The sequence below is a fragment of the Lissotriton vulgaris genome, chromosome 1_1, assembly GCF_964263255.1.
Source record: "Lissotriton vulgaris chromosome 1_1, aLisVul1.2, whole genome shotgun sequence".
Classification (NCBI taxonomy): Eukaryota; Metazoa; Chordata; class Amphibia; order Caudata; family Salamandridae; genus Lissotriton; species Lissotriton vulgaris.
Window position 1 is genome coordinate 599,572,314 of NC_141685.1, and position 20,381 is coordinate 599,592,694.

The following is a 20,381-nucleotide window of genomic DNA, read 5'->3' on the forward strand; positions in this document are numbered from 1 at the left end:
CCTTTAGACGAATTACCGCTATTACGTTCATTTAAAGCAGGACAATTGAATTTAATGTGTCCCTCTTGTCTACAATAAGCACATTGATTGTACCCTAACGAGGATCTTTGAAAGGAGGAATCATTACGCGGCTGCGATCTATTCGATTGCGACTGCGATCTATTCTGTTGGGGCGCATTCTGATTAGAACGCGGCGGATACGCTTGTTGCAACAACACTTTAGTTTTTAGTTCTTTCGTCTTTTTATCAGCACGGTCATTCTCCTCTTTCTCCCTATTCTCATAATATTGTGCAGTAGCCAATATCTGAGCTGAGGTAGAAACGGCCCATGCACTCTCTGAATTCTTTAATTTATTGCTCAAATCGGGCAACAAGTTCGACACAAATTTATCCACAAACAACCTCTGTCCACCCTCAGTACCCATGTCCTGTCCACTGTGGTCAATGAATGCTTCTTCAAACCTCGTAAAGAAATCCGAAACACTCTCATCTTTCTTTTGTTTGCAAGCTGACAGTTTATCCCAATTTACCCTCATAGATGGCATAAGAGTCTTCATTAACGTTATTATTCGCTGAGGAAGAGCAGTAATCAATTGGTCGGGTTTAGCAGCAGCCACTTGTCCAGCATCTGCCGCTGTAATGGCAGCCCAATCACCGCCTAATTCATTTGCGTGATCTTGGTGACGAATCTTAGCCCATACCGGTTGCGGTACGACGTTGCCAAACAACATGTCGATATCGGCAAGATTCATCACCGTAGCATCTACGAGCTGCGATAATTCCTTATAATACCCAGTAGGATTTTTGCGAGGATCAGGCAAAGATTGCTTCACCTGAAGCACTTCCGATCGTTTCCACGGGAGGTGTATCCACACTCTCTCAAAGTGCGCCACTACCTGAGGATTAGCATTAGTATCAGCTGGTATCCAAACTGGCGGGACTTCACGCATAGGATATTGGCCAGACTCGTCTGGTTGGTGTTCAATATCCTCGACAAACAATGCATGAGGTATTGGAGCGGGACGGAAAGATAATAACCGCTCAATAGCACGTCGAACGTTAGTATCTACTATCAGTCCAGTTGCGAACTGAAGCCGGAGTTCAGACAGGGCGGTCAGCACCTCGTCAGACGCATCGGCCGCTATCTGATCATGTAGGAACTTACACATTTCGTCAAACACATATCTCTGAGTTGGTATGTTGAATTGACTAAACGTTTCGAGAACAACACGGGGTGGATTTCTCTGCGGATTTACCATCCAACCCATCGCCATATTGTATAGCGCAACGCGTTCCCTGTTACCAGGAAGCTGACTACGTCTCTGAGGACCATCGGAACCAGCAGACCCATGAACAGGTCCGAGCGACTGAAAGAAACTGGCTGCAAGAGGAGAATTACGACTACGAGTAGAGGGAGAGAGATATGACACAGGACTAACAAGAGAAGGAGTAGAAACAGTAGCAGCAACAGGGGTTAACAAAACAGGAGCAGTAGCGGGAGCAGGAGTATGTGGAGGCGGAGGAGCCGTAGGGATAGCAACAGACAAGGGAGCAGGAACAGACGGAAGAGCGGGTGCAGGTTGAGGAACAGGCGGAGGAACAACAGGTGGAAGAACAGGTACGGCAGGGACCACAGGAACTGCGGTACCCTGTACGTACGGAGGTGGCGACTTCATAAGATAGGACATTAAAGGATCCTCAACTAACTCTTCCTTCTTATCCGACTCCGTAGGCAAAGCAGGATAACATTTATCTATGGTCATACGCTGTAGCCTCTCAAACACTTCCTTATCCTTATCCTCCTTATCACGCTGGAACTGCTCAGCTTTCTTCACTATGGTGGCAACATTATCTCGCTGACTACGTTTATTCTGTCTGATCTCTTTCTGTCGGGCTTCTTTGCGCCACAACCGAAAGGCATCAAACATGGCCGGCCTTGATTTACGTTCAAACAACTTCATTTCTAGATTATCTAAGATCGACGCCTCGAAGCTACCGTGAGGTGGCCAACGAAGGTCGCCGTCTTTCTTTGTATATTTAATCCAATAATCGTTAAAGGTAATCGGGCCTAGCCCATGTTTACTATACAAGTCATAAGTGGGAGTTCCAACCGGAGGTATCGGACACGAGTCCTCCAGTCGGGAATCCGCACCACAAGGTCTAAAACAACTGAACAAAGTACTGCAACCAGGCATCTTGCACACTAGCCGAGTTTCACAAACTTCAAGGGTTACGGGATTTACCAAGTCCCAGCAAAGAACAAAACCCTCGGTTTTTGGCGGCTGCAGTCGTCAAACAATACAACAAAGTACCAAGAACCACAAATGCAATGGAACCATGCAACCACTAAGTAATCACAACCAAGAACTCTGGGAGCGACCCACAAATACTTAACTCAAAGATCGATGGCGTCACCAGGAAGGCCCGTCAATCGTCTCGCTATACCAAGGTCTACGCCAGGCGCCAAAACAGGTCTACAGTCAGGGCAGCAGTCCGTCGCAGCCGTCAGGAGGCGGGAATCTTCGCGGGAAAAGTCTTCGGGCCACTTATTTCGACAACAGGATCGATGAAGCGGAGTGCACCTTCCCTCGGAGATTTCACACGAAGTTCCTCACGATCGTCGGGCTTGGACCGGTACCACTGATGCAGCCCCACGTTGGGCGCCAACTGAAGGACTGGGTTCTTTAAGACCCAGCGGTGCCAGGGCACAACACCTGAAACCTTCGTGGGTAACCTGCTCCGGCGTACGAATCACAGAGACACGGGACACTTCCTTAGACGTCAAAGATTCAAGGTTTATTTGCTGCAGGGAACACAGAAATCACAGGAAGTACATCGAGTGTAGTTCGGGGAGACTGCTTCAAATTGGTTCTGTGGATCGCTCCTTTTATACAGTTTTTACCCATAGGATAACATGATACACAAAAGTTTACAACCCGGTTCCCACAATTATCCCCCAGAGGGGTCACTTTGGTCACTTTGAAACACACAAGGTCCGGAACATAAGTGCGGAAACATTTGGCGGTTCCCAACTGTAAAAACCCATCTTCCCACCATTAGCAAATTCCAATCAGCAGTAAAACAGATCGAAATAGGAACGAAGACAGGTGCAGAGGAAGACGGAGACAGTGGGGAGATCGGAAAGGGTGTAAAAGGGGAGGTATCGGGAAACACGAGATACAGGCATCAAAGGGACGTGCCTAATGAGATGCACGGCTGAGACAATAAGCCCGTGCGGCAAGATGAGCCTCAAGCGGCGTCATCTGCCTTACAGTGGCATCCCCCTCATCATAAAGACACTTACAAAGAACATGTGTCTTCCGCAAATATCTTGGGAGTCCCAGGGTCGCGAAGCGGACAGCGTCCGTTCGCTGGCTACTTGAGGGCAAGAGACAAAATGGATGCCGTATCTAAGATGGAACCCGTGGGTACAGATGAAAAACCCACATAACAAACGAACGGTTTAAGTTAGCACAGCGAAACTGCGCACACTTACTAAACTCGTCATTTGCGGTTCATAGATACCAGACTCGACCATATTCGTGCGAGTCGAAAACACCACTTACAATTGTCACGGAACCTCAACACAAAGTTTTCTCACATACAACTGTGGGTATGTGCAGATAAGCAATTGTATGCTGTTATGTATTCATCATGTGCAAGAACACTGACTTCGTTTGGTCTGCATTATGCTTGTCAATTAAAATAGTACACACACTTTTTTAGACAAAAATTTAGGTGTATGAAGAAAAGCAATCGTATGCGGATATGATTTCATTACGTGTGCTGTGTTTAAAAATTACCTCTAACAAATCGCATGAGGTGTATGTGGCACTGTATAAGCACGCCACGCCAAGATCTGCATCAACCAACAATAAGTTGTGTTGTTTTATATCATGTTGTATATCTCCTTTCATTTTCGGTCCTTAAGAAAGCCATCTAGCTTAAATCAGAATGACTGACACATGCAGTCCTATTTTTGGATGTGCAAGGCCATTTTTATCTACTTCACATCCACGGATAGTTTTCAATCCTGCCTCAGGAACCCGCTAATAAATTCTCCTGGCTATGAAGAGTATCCTGGAGTCAGTTTTAACTAACTATATTCACATTTTTTCACAAAATAACCCCCAGTCTGCTGTAATTAGGCATTGCAGCACACCTAGAATGCACTCGCCACCCCATGTGGGAACCTGATGATGAGGCATGCAACCAACTAGGTTGGTGGGTGATGGTTCTTTTAAAAACCTAATCGTTTTTTTTCCAGAAGCTTTTTGAACGTGCTCTTGATGCAGACTGAATTATATGATTTCCAACTCATTCTTGTTGTTTACTATATGTTTCCAGGGGAGAAGGACGAGCACTGTTTGATCCTCACCCTATTTTCTATTTAAGGTGCTTTTAAATAAAGCAATCTTTTTTTTATATGTAGCCTGTTTTTCTTGAAGTAAAGCGGGACGTGCTTCAAAAACAAAAAAAGAAAAATAAATTATTTACTTCCATTTTTTAAGAGTGGACAGTGGTTTGTGGATTCTCAAAGGGTAACGGATCCCAATGAGACCCCATCCCATTTGCGAGTGGCTTACCACCTCTTTTGAACAGGTGGTAAAATATTAATGTCTTGCGACCGGAATTCAGTCACAAAACATAAATACATACACTTAGCATTTGGTGTTTTAAAGGGACGCCCTAAACACGCCCCTTCAAAATACCAAATTGGTATTGTATTCCAAAACCAAATTATGTTTCTATAACTTGTTCCTGAATCGCAATTTATGGTTTGTACATATTAAAAAAGCACTTCTTGAGGTTGCAAACAGCCTGATTCTGCCAATCTGGCTGTTTGTGATGTCAAAAATGCTTTGTATATCTGGCCGCTACACACTGACAGTATTTCTTGAGTGATAGTTTTGAAATTGTTTCTCTTTCCTGGCTATACAGTGTTGGATCCGTAACAGGATTCTGGACTAGTGTCTGTCCTCTTTTTGTTTGGTCACTCAAATCTGAGAGATTTGTGATTATCTTAAAATGATAGACCTACCAAAGAGCTTGATCTGAGGAAAGTGAAAACCTCCAGAGTCGCTAATCAATTTAAGCTGCTTTGCTCTCTATTTTAGTCAAATATTGTGCTTTGACTGCTCCAGAAAGTGAGATATCTGTTAATGTGCTTCAAAAATACTTGTCATAATGAGTTCCTCTTGAAAAGTATTCTTTTCAACTAGTTTCTATCATGTCATTATCTAAACAGTGAGGAAGTAGAACATCTAAATTAATACCCACTGGCAAGTATATACCTCCTTACACCTAAAGAACCAATTCTAAGCCACTGCTGAAGAATTCGTGGAACCCTTCTCATTAAGAATGGGACTGTATCCTCTCTCCTGGCTTAAGGTAAACTTAATCAGAAAAAAATGATTTTGCCCACAAACAAAGGAGCTACAGGGCAATGAACATGTCATACACACCTAAGACACTAAAGCAAACTAAGAATGATTGTCATAATTGTGTGATGAGGTAGAAGGTTGTTTATCTTTTAAGGAAAAAGAACTATGAGTTGACTTGTCATGTGGTGTGTGCATGGGGTTAAGGAAAACGAGTTTCTAAAAATGGCTAATAAGTAAGCTTTCCAGTTTTCCATTTTTATTATTTTTTTAAAGATAAATATGAACAGGGAACAGTGTGTTTCCTGCCTGTATTTATTTTTTTAAGTGGAAAAATACAGAAAATTAGGCTTTTTTGAGTGAGTCGTAATGCTGTCATTCATGTATTCCAGGCCAACAGCTGAGCAGCTTGTCAGCATGAGGAGTTAAAAAACATAGTGGGATTTCTTTGAATAGCTACATAGCTCACTCAACATGTATGAAGTAGTGTGGCTCACTGGTTAGAGGCGGCAGACCCGAGAGCAGAGGACGGCCCGGGACCAGGGTTCGATTCCCGGCGCGGCAGGTTTCTGGACCAGGGTCAGCGGACTCGATAATTCTCTCGCCTCGGTGCCCACTCTGATCAGCGATCACACTCGGCAACTCTGGGCATTAGCTTGCCTCATCTTCACTAACGGCCCCACCAGACCGCCGGGGATGCCTGGTCTCACCCTGGAGATACCCATTAAGGGACCATCTCTCAGGGAAGCCAGGAAGGGTTTCGCAGCGGTCGAAGCGCCTTGGGACCCTCCGGGTAAGTAGTGCGCTATATAAATGCCTATACATACATACATACATAGAATGCTAATATTGTCATGTGTTTTTTTGTTGTTTATAATTGGCTGCTTAATGAGCTAAAACCGACAGCCATTAATGAATGAGCATACATTTATTGGTTAAATAAATGTGCAAATCAACAAAATACATCTTATTTATTGACAAAACACAAAATAAATATGAATGAATATCAATAAAATGGGCAATAAAATAAAACATAAATAAATATGGAAAGGTAAAAAAATTATATATCATAATACCGGGAGCCCTAATAATAACTATCCTCTTTACCCATAAACCATGTACCAACACAATGCCTGTGGACTCTGTTGGATTGGAGATGGTTACTTTTGAGATATTGTCAAGCTATAGTCATGTACAGAAAGCATACAAATTAATAAGGGAGTTAAACTGTATCAAAACATTTTATTTTGTACTGGAATACTTCCCCTTCCAGTACAAAACCAATGCTTGACATCACGCACACATCCTTGTACTATAGTGCAAAGGTGTGTGCATTGGTTCAATGCACTCTAAAGTGCACCAGGGCGAGAGATAAACTGTGCCATATGTTAGTAGCTATAGCCCAAATGCACTAACAGCAACTAAACTTGCAAGAGAAAAACATTGTCATGACTAATAAGATATATTGGTATTGTGCTTTTTTTCTCTTCATCCCTGGTGCACTTTAGGCTGCCGCGCACCAGTGTGTACACCCATAGAGCAAGGGTCTGTGTGCTCTGTCATGCATATGTATTGTTGTTCAAAGAGACCAATGCGGCGGACCAAGGTCCAGCACTTCTATTCCAAAGTAAAGTAAAGTCCTTTTTTCCATGCACAACTGTCCGGAGCTTGCAGCACTTTCGCTCCACTGAGAATCAGACAAAAAGTGAAGGTAGGGACGGTGCACCAGAGATGAAGTCAGAGGAAACTGTAAATGTATTCAAAATATCCTTTATTCCATAAGTTAGTTTCTTTAAAATTTGTACCACAGCCAACGCGTTTCATTTGTTTGAACTTCGTCAGGGCTCTGTATTAGACGTGGAATAGGTCAACGAATCCCAGCATATATGTAAACAGTCGTTGAATATATATATATCGAGGTCCCTTCCTCCAGAAATATAATCATAAGGGTAACAATTGCCCCAGTGTGCAGATTGCAATGGTGTGTGCCAAAATGATAGCCCACCGTCCTGTGTAGCGCGAACGCGATCAATGACCGGCTTTTAGGATCGCGTCCACAATACACAGGACGGTGGGCTATCATTTTGGCACACACCATTGCAATCTACACATTGGGGCAATTGTTACCCTTATGATTATATTTCTGGAGGAAGGGAATTAGATATATATATATATTCAACGACTGTTTACACATATGCTGGGATTCGTTGACCTATTACACGTCTAATGCAGAGCACTGACGAAGTTCAAACTAACGAAACGCGTTGGCTGTGGTACAAATTTGAAAGAAACTAACTTGTGGAATAAAGGATATTTTGAATACATTTACAGTTTCCTCTGACTTCATCTCTGGTGCACCGTCCCTACCTTCACATTCATATGTTTTGTACTGGAAGAGTGACCAGGCAGTGCCATGCTATTATGAGGTTTAATACATTCCCCACTGTGCACTTATTATGTACAATGCAGCACACATGCAAAGTTAGAAAAAAGTGGAAACTTTACAATGTGTCCACTATTACACCTGCCATGAGGAGGCGTGGTTTGTTTTATGTAAATCCATGTCTACTAGTGTTAGTAGATACGGATTTGTATCAAAACCCATGGCCTATTGCATGGAAACCACACATGTAGCATCCATGGAATACCCCATTGGCGCAAAGTTGCGCAAGGTAGTGCTTGACGCTACTTTGTGTTACTTTAGGCATCTTTACAACACAAACCATGATTTCAGTTGAAAAGTAAATCCCTATGCAACACTTTTTTCACTTTTGAGACATAAACCCAGAACAAAGTGTTCTCTATGGCGTTGTTCTGCTGTCCCCTTTCACGTAACACAGCACACCAACTTTAGTTGTTGCTCTGCGTCGCATGAATTATTTTCAAATGTGCCCTCAAGTCTTTGTAGACTGGAGCACGGCGGCACCTGGAGACAGACATGCCCGGGGTGACTTGGTATTAAACCAGGTCTCAGCCCGTGTGTTTCTTTTCCTTGCTAACGCGTTCAAGTTCAACTAAAGGACACCTGGGGTTATTAAGCATGTGACTTTGGCGAAGTCTTTGCTCCAGCAGCAGCTTCCCGTCGTCAGAACCGAAATCATTTTTGTAAGTGAAAAAAAAATAAAAAGGACGCAGGAATGCCATTATTTTTTTGACAAAGGAAGATTCTGTGGCGATGCCGCACGGAGAGCTGCTCGCGCGCCTCTACCCTCTGGGTCCCCGGATCCCAGACTGCTTCGCGAGGCTGCTGCGTCCCCATGCACGCTTCCTCCAGCCCGGCACATTCCTGGGCGCTGACTCACGGCCCGCGCTGCACCGACTTCCGTCTTGGACGCTCGTCCTCATTCCCACGGAGGGAGGCGAAGCTGCGGGAGGGCCACCCGGGATTCCGGCCAGGCTCCACGGGGCATGGGTGCGAGGTGGATGCGGTGGCTCATTGGTTAGAAGACCCAGTGTACGGCTGTACACAGAAGAGGCCCCCAAGCCTATGTGAGTACCGCGGAGGCCATTGCGGCCAATTTCCTCGTTAGTGAGGCCTCCTCCACCCTCGCTGGACCCCCCACTGACACCCACCACAGGAAGGACAGCACACTGAATAGAAACCGCTGACAACGCTGATTTCTTCACACAAAGGACACTCGAAGAATGCAGGGCGCTCAGCCTGGAAAGGCTTGAATGAGAATCCCATGACGTAGATGTGGTCTGATATGAACTTTCCACTGAGCTGGTTTAATATTTGTGTACAGTGTTTTACACCACACTTCTGTTGTTTCTAAGCGCTCCAAATTACAGTTACTTCTACCCAGTAAACCCCGCGAGTGCTGTTGCAATCACGACCCAACAAAGGTGGTTTTCTTTACTGAAACATTACGGAAAAATAAGAGGCAAACTCTGTGAAGGTCATCGGACATATGGAACGATGTCAAATCAAATGCCAACATTCCCGTGGTTGTTATCCTCCATGCCAGACCATCAGTTCTTCAGCAGTGGCAACCACATGTGGCAACACTTCCTAGCGTCTCTTTTCAGAGGTACAGTTTCTGATTGGAATTGTCATTCCATTTCGGGTGAGGTTTCACAGCCATCATTAGTGCAGCAGGTGCAGTTGCACCACAGCCACATGTTTGTGAGGAGCCAGCTGCAACCCAATTATGGATGCTTTCACAAACGAAATCGGTGAAGGGGGCATTTTACTAGCCTGCATTAGGGCTCATGAATCCTTGCTATAGCACTGCATAGGAAGCACGGATGTCCTAAAAGTGTTTCTTCGTCCATAATGGCGTCTATTGGTTCGTTCGACCTAACCTTTCAGTTTAATAGGTAGAACAGCCTTTACATTTTTCATGTTCTTAAAAATAGTTCACTGATGTGTGCGCAAGTTAAATGCAAGCCAGTGATGCACAGTAAGAGTTATTTTATGTGAATTGATTTGGGGCTTTTTATAATTTTAAACAGAATAAACAAATTTGCTTATTACATATTGTTCATCTCTTCAAGCTCAGTCACTCTCCCTATCTCCAACGAGCTGGCTTGCTCTCTTCAAAAAAGTGTCCTTTCCAATTTACTGACATTTCTCTCTGAAGACTTCCCTGCAAAGTAGATGACTTTCTTACACTCCTACATACAGTTACCTTACTTGTCACATACGATCTGCTGCCCGGGATTTTCCCCTTCTCCATCGAAATTCTGGTCCTTCCACCAACTCGACCCCTTCATTGGAATTATCTTCCTCCTATCGTCAGTGCCAAACCCAGGAGTGCAAATCAACCCAAAAGTATCAATCCTGGCACTGGAAGGCAAAGTTTGGTGGTGGCCTCTTACATCCATCGCACACTGTCAATCAGCATTTTTTCAAGATTACCACATACCATTGCTGTCTTATTGTAATCATTTCTGTTCAAAATTGTACACTGGTCAATATATGCGTTTCTTCAGCAGCCCTAAGGGTGCATGAGCCAAAGGTACGCTTGGCCTCTGACTCTAAGCATCCTTGCCTCTGAAGCAGTAAGGGCCTGATTTTATTATATATCTTTGATGTTCGATGCCCAGGTATAGGAGGGTCATTTGGGCATACCCCCTTTATTGCTAATTAATCTGAAGCAGTAAGGGCCTGATTAGTATGGCGGGCGGACAGCCTAACAGGAATGAGGACCGCCCAACATAGTGTCGGGGATCCCACGGGCCAAATTACAATGCAACAGCCACTGTGGCGGTCGCATTGTACATGTTTTCCATTGCAGCGGGTGCCGCCGCAATAGAAGAAATGCAGGTTTCGCATTTCCCTGCACTACAGCTACATGGTGCAGGCAAATGTAGGGAGGCACCATAGTGCCCCCGAAGTGCCAAACAAAAGTGCCCAGGGGAAACGGGGGATCGCTGCGGGCCTCCAAAGTCCATCCCGCCAGCCTTTTCATGGCATATGAACCGCTATGGAATGGCTGGCGGGAATGGACTATCATAATATGACTGGCGTTGCCTGACAGGCACCACAGCCATTCTGGGCAATGTGGCTGCTCCGACAGGCGGTCGGAGCAGGACCGCCTGTTGGAACCATGGCGGTCGTTCTTTCCGACCGCCACGTTTACGCCCTCTATAGTATTCTGGCAGGTGGAAAAACTGAGTATGATGGCGTTGAACCCCCCCACCGGCAGTCTTCCGGTGGCGGGTTCACCGCCATCGTAATCAGCCCCTTAGTCATCCCATTGATGGATTAAAAGCAAAAAAATCCACGTGCTCCTGCAAACGAAGGCTACCTTTTTAGGTCTGGCTTGAAAACACAGCAGTCTGCTGGACCAATTGTTACAATTTTTTTATTTTTTAAATATACATAGATAGGAGGACTTTGGGTCTACCTGAGGAGTAAATGTCTCGCTCAGGGCATGCTATTGACTATTTATTTATTATTCCACCGCCTATGAAGTGTTTGCTTTGAAATGAGCTATTTTACATCTCAAAAGTATGCTATTGGTTGCTTGATGCATCAGTCTACCACCTATGGAGTGCTTGCTTTTCAAAAGACTAGTTTATATCTCAAAAGTATACAGAACCCTGATACATTAATTTATTGATCCTATCGATTCTTCCTATACAGAAGGCACTCGTTTCGCTTTGTATTTTTTTTTTTTAATATGGCTGGCTTTTAAAATGTTTTCATCAAAACTCAAAATGCAAGTCTGATGTATTTGCTTAGTCAATGCTTGTATTGTTGCTGGTTTTATAGTTGCTGACTTTGAAGACACAGGTCCCTTTATCGGGCAAGCTCGGCTCTGTACTTGATGTGAGTTGGAATTTTCTAACCACAGACACATTTCTCTCAAGGAAAACCTTTTGTGCTTAATAAACACGGTGTTTGCACTCCACAAAGCATTCCTGGAAGAAAAGTGGCACTTAAACAACATCCTGAGGAAATGCTTGCCGTTCCTGGGCCCTCCGAGCAAGGTGTATAGAAGAAGCGGTCCAGGGGCTCTCCCGGCTGAGTCACGCTCCTGGAATGAGGGTCAGCGACCCGCCATTTCCTTCTCTCCCAACCAGTCTGGCTGCATCAACAAGGATGACGAGCTATTTTTCCAGCCTTTGACCAAATATGGGTCCGCGCAGGAAACCCTGCATTTAGGCTACTTTCTGCTCGCGCCCTGCAAACGTTTTAGAGTCAGAGCCGGTGCCTGCTGCTGCCAAAGAGCCGAGACCAATTAGAACTGTACATGAGAGATGCCCCCGCGCCCCCCTCCTCCCCCGACACCACAACCAGGTGGAACGGGATGGCATAGAAGTGTCAAGACAGAAGACGTTTCATATCTATGCTGACAGTGTATGCACAAATGTAAGAGTTAAAAGAACAAATGATGGACAGAGTGCTGAACTAATCAAACTTTTCCCCCCCAGTAACAGATCTGGATTTAATCCATCAATGCTTAGCTCACAGCGCCATCCCAGTTTGGACCCAGCCATATGCAAATCATTCTTGACACTGCTCCCCAAGGGAATACTCCAGTCTGGTCCCAGGATGCTTGTTTCCGGTCCAGACCTGGCTTGGCAGTTCGGGCTGGACTGTGCCCATGAGGAGCAGCGTTGACTGATTTGGATATGGCTGGGTTCAAACTGGGGTGGCGAGCAAAAGAACAATGGATTTAATCCAGAGCTCTTCACTGGGGGGTGAATGTTTGATTTGTTCAGCATTCCGTCCATCATTTGCTTTCACAGCAAATGCATGAGTTGTCATATTTTTTGCAGACCACCCCCTTTTTGCTGAAGGTGGGAATTCCCTGCCCTTATCATTAACAATCACCCTTGCCATCCGTTCCAAGGACCGATTTTACTGAAACAGTACCAAAAAACGTCATATCTCCCTGCTATTAAAGACAAGTGTTATTTTAAAGGTTTCAAAGTGTTGGACATGTAGTCAAACTATCTATACTTGGAGCACCTACAACAGGGTCACCATGAGGGAATTTTCACAATTATTACCGTACAGACTCAACGCAGATAACTTTAAGAGAGTTGTCCCCAATACCAGAAAGACAGTTGCTTTTCTAGGAGACTGTGCACCATTTCACATACATTATGACACTTTATTTGGTTATATGAATTTTCCGAGCTTAATAAGCACTTATGTGTTCATCCAATCTTTAACCTAAAATTTATCCTAAACTGAACTGTAGACCTACCATAACCCCATCTCAAATCCAAAGCCGAACTCTTAAACTAACCCTTAGCATACCACTCGTAGCCTAACCTGTATCTAAACCCAGTGATTAATTTGTAAAATAATAACACAGATCAGAAGATTTTTTGTAGGAGCCTGCTATTAGCAGTGCCAAATGTGGGGTTGCCGAATACCAAGGCCATCTTCACTTGATTCCACCTCATGCCTCTTTCTTCCACCAACTCAGACTTCCTGTCTTTTTCTCTCAGCCTTGTTTTTCATTCTTGCTTTCTCCCTTTGTTATTGTTTTCCTATGGTATGTAACACTTACCACTCTGGTTTTACTGTGTCGGATGTTACAATGCAGGACAGTACAACGCAGGTAAGTACCACGCAGACCATTTTTGGCCTGTTTAAAATGTGGCACTTACCACACAGGTACGTTTTATTTAATGACATTTTAATGACATTTAAAAAGAATGTGCGTTTAGGGGGTCATGGTTTTTTTTTTAGGGTCTAGGAGTGGGTAGAGGTGAAAGAAGGAAAGGGTTTTTTAGGGTTTAGAGGCGGATAGAGGTAAAGGAAGGTAAGGGTAATTTAGGATTCAGGAATTGGTAGAAATAGAGAGAGGTAAGAGTTTTTTGTGTTATGGGGTGGGTAGAAGTAAAGTCATCTAACAGGTTTTTAAGGTTTAGGGGTGGCTAGAGGTAAACGGACGTAAAGAGTGTTTAGGGTTCAGGGCTGGTAGAAGTAAAAGAGGTAAGAGTTGTTTACGGTTCATGGGCAGGTAGAGATACAGGTACAGGGTGGTAAAGGTTTTTAGGATTCAGGGATGGGTAGAAGTAATGGGGGAAAGGAGTTTTAAGCTTCAGGTGAAGCATAGATACTGTGAGCAGCATACACACAATTGCATTGGCTGGCCATAGCAAGAAGTGAAGGTTGTGGCTGCCATTTTATGACCCTGGGACCTGATTCCCATGTCATAGAAAACAAACCAAAAAAGCGATACAGGGATAGGTTAGGGCTACCCTGACTTCCTGGTACCCGAGGGTCAAACTTCAAAGATTTTTTTTTTGCAGTATCACAGTACTACTGCAAGGTTCAGTGCAGCCTGGTGTAATTTTACAGAAGTACTGCAGTGCCATAAAAATGGGCGGGCATGGAGCACTGCAGGACAAAGGGGGTAGGCCAGCAATAGGGTGTTGGGTGCCCCTGGGGTGCTGGGTGCAGGAGGGCAACCCCATGTCATGCACTTCATCTGTGTGTGGTAGCGGCTTGAAGGCCTGCAGGGATTGGGCAAAGGAACTGGTTGCATTTAGGTATTGTGCTGAAAAAAACAAAGGTTAAAGGGACACTAAAGTTAGGTGAAAATGTCTTTGAACGTAATATCTTATGCTAAAAAACAATTACGTTCACCAGTTATACTTGTGGTCTAAAAAACTGTGACAAAGGCATGCGTTCTAAACGGTGCCTACTGTAAACACTCATATTTGTTTTCCTATATTTCTTTTTCTCTATTTATTTCCATTTCTGCCATTCTCTCTCTTGTTCTGGGAGAAAAATAAGTCCTGATCCCAAAAAATAAGAGCATGTTCCCACCATCTGCAAGCCCTTGCACAAATTAATCACTGCCTAAAACTAGTCATAACCTTAACTCAAACTCATACCTAACCATGACATTCACTCTTCACCTGACGCTCACCCTAACCATAACACAAATCATTACCCTATTCCCTAACATTAACTAACATTTCCATACATAAGGAGGAGCCCATAAGGGGCCATATGGAAACATATTACAATACAAAGTGATTATTCTTCGGCAGCATTATAACTAATACAACTCCAACAGATAAAGCATTGTTATGTATCAATATGGATATACTACCCAAATGGGAATATATATTAATAATCTTGCTTGAGACACATAAGATAGTAGAAGAACGACTGATTGGAGAAGATGGGACGAATTAGATCTGAACATTCTCAAAACGGCGCCCATAAGATAGACACCTTGCAAGAGGCGTGCACACCAGCAATAGTACGACTAACTAGATAAGATGCAGGGAATTGAAACCGAACACTTTCGAAATGGCTCCCGTTAAATGAACATTAATTGCTAAGATAGAATGAAGGAAAAGACATAGAATACCCCTAAGATGGCACCCATATGGGGCCTTACGATCATACGTCACATCATTGCAGCACCCTTTCTTTCCGGGTACTTAAATAGTACTTCTGGTATTGGTGTGAAAGGCGTAGCCGGAGATACAACGGTGTGAGACGTGGACTGAACGTGATCGTGACAGGTAGGAGTTAATAGAATCTTAGAGGACACATTTGAATTTGTGTATTAGCAGGGGCAGTAAATCACGTAAGGTAACAAGGAGTGACATATAAGTACTGTCACTTTTCCTTAGAGACTGGGAAGGTAAAACAACAGAATAACATTGAAAACTGGAAACATATGAATGTAAGAAAATAATAAGAGAATGGAATTGATAAAACATATTCATTATAACTGCCAGGACGGAATTATAACCGGAGATAAGGTAGGACTTCCAGAAAGAGACAAAATATACATTAATAATTTCTGGTTTAGATAATAGTGAGGCAGAAACACTGACCCCATGAATGACTAATTGCCATACAGGTGTTTGATGCACATAACAAGAAGAAGACAGGTATGAGCCAAACGATACAATTAGCTAGTAACAGGCCATATTCTGTATGACCACAGCCTTACTTTGGAAATATGATCACAAATAGGTGTTTTGGTCTTATAAATAATATTTATTTCATTAAATGTGGGTTATGAATTGCACCACGTCCCACATAATCATATGCATGTATTCTGAGTAATATGAGTCAATCAAAGCGGACATGTATTTTCATATTATACTTAGGGTGCTGGATAACATCCAATACAGCAAGGGTACCAAGCAAAAGTATAAACAATGACCCTATATATTTCTTTAGCAGTGTTCTATTACACTCAGGTGAAGGCTTTTGGTTTCCACCAATAATGTAAATATTGATATGAGGTGTGTATGCTTACACACCACAACCTGAAATATCTCATTTTATTGCAGCCCTGAAAAAGTCGTGGGAAATAACCGATACGACGAAACACATGTTGGCTGGGATCTTTAGAAAAATTAAAATAAATAACAAAAGACAGAGAATTCTAAAATTGTTGTGTATTTTATATTTAACCGAATTTGGGATTGTTTGCTCTGGAATTGAATTATATTATTTAGTTGGATCAACTTTGGTCCTAACATTTGGAGGCTGGGTGATTCATCCTTCCTTTGGAGCACTACTGATACAGATAAAAAACGATATTGACACACCGATAAATAGTGAGCGCCAGACAGGAACTTGTAAAATCATCCCCTGCAGTGTTTATTTAACATTTCCATACACCTGTACCTTCTGGCAAGGAATTTGGCAAAGACCAGATGCAAAAGCCATGTAATGCTTGCAAAGCCTGTGATTGTGCTAAACCACATAGTTTGTGACCACTAAATGGTCCTTTTAAATGTATTACCCCTCCCATGCTCGTGACGGAACCGTTCCGTCACGAGCCTCGGGTGGGCTGTGCTGGTGACGGAACGGTTCCATCACGGCCCTCTCGCCGCGCCTGCGAGGCGCTAATTTCGCGCCTGCGCTCACGTTCTCTAGCGCGTGCGGGGCCGTGACGGAACCATTCCGTCACAAACACAGCTCACCCGCTTGCCGTGACGAGCACAGGACCGAATAGCCGCCGCAGTGAAGGGGTTAAACCTATTTAGCGATTCAGTAACAGGTTCTCAAAGAGCAAATTGATTTAGAAAAGACTCTTCCGCTTTATGAATGTAAAAAAAAGTTATGTTTGTTGGGAATTGGGCAGTTGTCCAGAAGACCACTCCTGATTTTCAAACAAACTAAAAAAAAGAAGCTTTTCTTTTTACTTACAGCCCAGTTCCCTTCAAGGATAACGGCATACTTTTTTAAAAAAGTTTACTTTATTTAAATGTGATCACAGACATGGTGGTATGCTGACCCAGGTATTCCCATTGCTGCATCCAATAATAACAATTCACAGGTTGTGCCCTACCTCATGAACACTGTTCAGGTAAGTCAGATTGCAACCCATTGCAAATCAGAATTTGCTCCCTGACTTAATAGTGTATAGGTATGTTCATAAAATGCTTTTTCATTCACAAAATTTCAGAGCACAATTTACGACCACTATTTATGAATGAAATTTTGCACATCTGGCACAATATGCCAGTTGTGCCAAACTTTTATACAGTTGGAAACTATGGGATTGATTTTTACTATGTGCAAATCGAATTTAACAGTTGGTAAAATGTTACCAATTCCTAAATTGTGTTTAGAAATGGATTATGAATCACAATTTGGAAGCGGCATGTCCTGGGAGTCCCTTCCAAACTGCAATTCCTAACCATATGTATCAATGGTTTACAACCATAATAGCAGTTGCAAACTATTACAGTTACCAACCCCCAACATGGGGTGGTAACTGATTTTGAAAAGGAAATGGGTCTCTGTTGGACTCTTTTCCAATTGTGAATAGAGGTAAAAATTGTAGGGGAAGTAGACAGTGAATCACTCCAAGTCTCACAACATCTTATAAAAAAGGAAACTTTTTTTAAAGCAGCCCATTTCCTTTAAGGAAATTGGTTTGCTGTAAAAAAATATATATGTTTAAAGTGATTACAGACATGGTGGTCTGCTAACCCTTGCAGGCCAACATTCCTGTGATTCTGTGAGATCGGAATGAGTCACAATTTGCCTACCTAATGAATATTAATTAGGTAGGTCGGTCTGTGACCCACTCTAATGCCTTATTTTGATTACTGACCTCATTAGTACCTAGGTCGGTTTGCAAAAGAAGTTTGTGGTTGCAAAAATGTGTCACTAATTATGGCTGTGTTTTGCAACCAGAAAGATAGTACTTTAGGCCCCTTGTCTCCAATGTTATTGGAGTCCTTTTATTGATCCCCAACATTCTTGACTCAAAGAAATATGCCACCACTTCATTGCATGTAGTATTGGCCATCCATTGCACATCTTGGCAGGATATGAAGTTCATTGCAGCTTACTGTTTGAAATGGTTACTGGGGCCTAATGGTGTCATCTGCTTTCAATTGATCACTCGGGCATGGTGTGCCAAATAACAGTGGACTGAGATGCAGCCATGAATAATTACCAATGGTTGAGATTAATTCAAGCATTCCATCCATCAATCTTTAGTGTACTTCAGTGTGACGCCCTAAGTAGGATGGGTATCCCCAGACTTGTGTCCTGTGCACACGGTGCCACTGGAACCAAGCTATAACTGACTGATGACCCTAACAAAGATGAAACCTGATTGGGTTGCTTGTGTTCCAGTTCAGGGAGGAAATGGCCTTATAGTTCAGGATGGACTGATCCTATTGGAGCAGAGGCAAGCCTGATTTGTATATGGCTGGGTCAAACATGAGGCATGGTGTGCAAAATGATCATGTACTGGGATATGGCGCTAATTACCAATGACTGAGATTAATTCAAGCATTACATCCTTCGCTTTTTGAATGCTTCAATTTAGTTTCTGTTTGCATATATTGAGTACAAATTACCTTGTTTTTCCCCTGCACTTAAATGGTCTTTGTCCATAAATGTATTTACCATAATTGGACCCACTGGAAAACCATTTAAAACTGTCTTTTGGATTTTCCACCAGGGCCAAATCCTGATTATAAACTGGGGCTGTCTGCGTGTAAACAAACATGTATTAATAAACTCTTGGGCTAAACTTAGACTATTCATTGCATTCAGGGTACATACCAGTGGCTTCTTCTGAAATGCTGCCTGGCTTTTTTCCCTCCTGACTTCGTCCTCCAACAGATGGCTTCCTTGTGTGACTTTTTTTTTCAGAGGTGAAAGTGTTTACCTCTGAGAAGCCAACAAAGCCGGTCTTCATACGTCGGTGGTACTTAGAAAAAATAAAAGATGCTTCTTGGGAGAGCTGTTAAAAATACCTGGCGTGTTCTGGCCACGTTCCTGCAGTCGTTTAGCATAACTGGAGCCCGGCTGCTGTGCTTTCTCTGCATGCCTCGCCAGCTGTCCCCTTGGGAGCTCTTTCACACCTTCATGGTACAGTGAGGAGACGCTGGCGCATTCCTGCAGCCAGGACATTCCTGTACAGGACGGGCGCCCACTGCAGGGCGAGCAGCATCAGTGCGGCCCGGCGCAGGGTCTCGCCGCCTGGTAATAAGCAACATACCAGAAGCCTCTTCTGCCACAGCGCCTTGGTGCACTTGGGGGGGAGTTGGAGCCGGGCTTCCAGCGCTATACACAACGAGACGCCGTATCTCCATGTCCTGCTGGAGCTCCCAGCAAAGCCCACCATCCCTACAGGAATTTCCATTGACCCTCCACACAACGACATTTATGTGGTTTTCAAAATCAGCCAGTACTTCAGGTGTGGGGTTGAATTGTCGTGCAGTTTAGTATTTTAAATTTCAAAAAGCATGAATGCCGCTTGCTTAAGCATGCAGGTTGTTATACCCTTCTACGTTTTCCAACTGCCGTAGTGCTCCGCGTTTCCGCTTGTACTGCTTACGTTTTCCTCCATTTTAGTCTAAACAGACCACCAAAATGTGTTTCATCCTTCGCCATTGTTTTTAAAAGTGGCGTTGAGACACATGAATGCGGCTCGAACCATCTCTGTTGTCCGAGGTAGGATTTAAAAAAAAAAAACACCGGAAGTTTATTTGGAAATACCTGCTGCACAGGTGAGTTTCGATATCTTGCATATATGAGCAATTAAGGTAGCCGCCGGTAGCTTCACTGCAGGTTCGAAGTAGGTCCAAGCTCTCGCGGGTGCTGTGCTGCCTGGTGGGACTTCCATGCGCTCTACAGACGGCGCTCAGACTGTACTCAGTTATTTGTGTCTTCTTAACACAGTGCTCCCCTTCTTAGGGAGGAGAGCTGCCCGCCACCCCTCCGCCGCCTCCTTACACCACCTGCGCGCCCTGGGCCTGTCTCGTGTTCATGCCAAAAAATAAACGGTATCTAGTCATTAAAACCATCAATGCTGCCTAAAAGGGGGCCGGGAGACACCCCCACTCTGATGTGGGACGTCTAATTCCTTTCTAAAGTCCCCCAGACAGAGAGGTAAAGATGGAATTCTGCCCATTAATATTTCCTGTGCAGTCACCTTTTTTGCAGAAAGAGGTAAACCCTGTGGCAGTTGGAAGTTCACTTTCAGCTGGCAGATTGCGTGAAAGGGAGGAATGCCAAACAATCTGCGCACTTACGGCATAGCTCAGGTCTATATTTAACAACACCCAAAGCTGCAAGAATGC

At 43.7% G+C, this 20,381-nt stretch overlaps 1 long non-coding RNA gene across 1 annotated transcript in view; it reads right to left on the bottom strand.

The window, feature by feature from the left end:
* The window catches only part of LOC147747545 (uncharacterized), a 250,022-nt gene extending 230,095 nt beyond the window's left edge, over positions 1-19,927 (bottom strand). The window contains exon 1 of the long non-coding RNA XR_015299673.1: positions 18,859-19,927. This is a non-coding gene — a long non-coding RNA (uncharacterized LOC147747545). The remainder of the gene's footprint in view (positions 1-18,858) is intronic.
* Between the last annotated feature and the right edge of the window lie 454 nt (positions 19,928-20,381).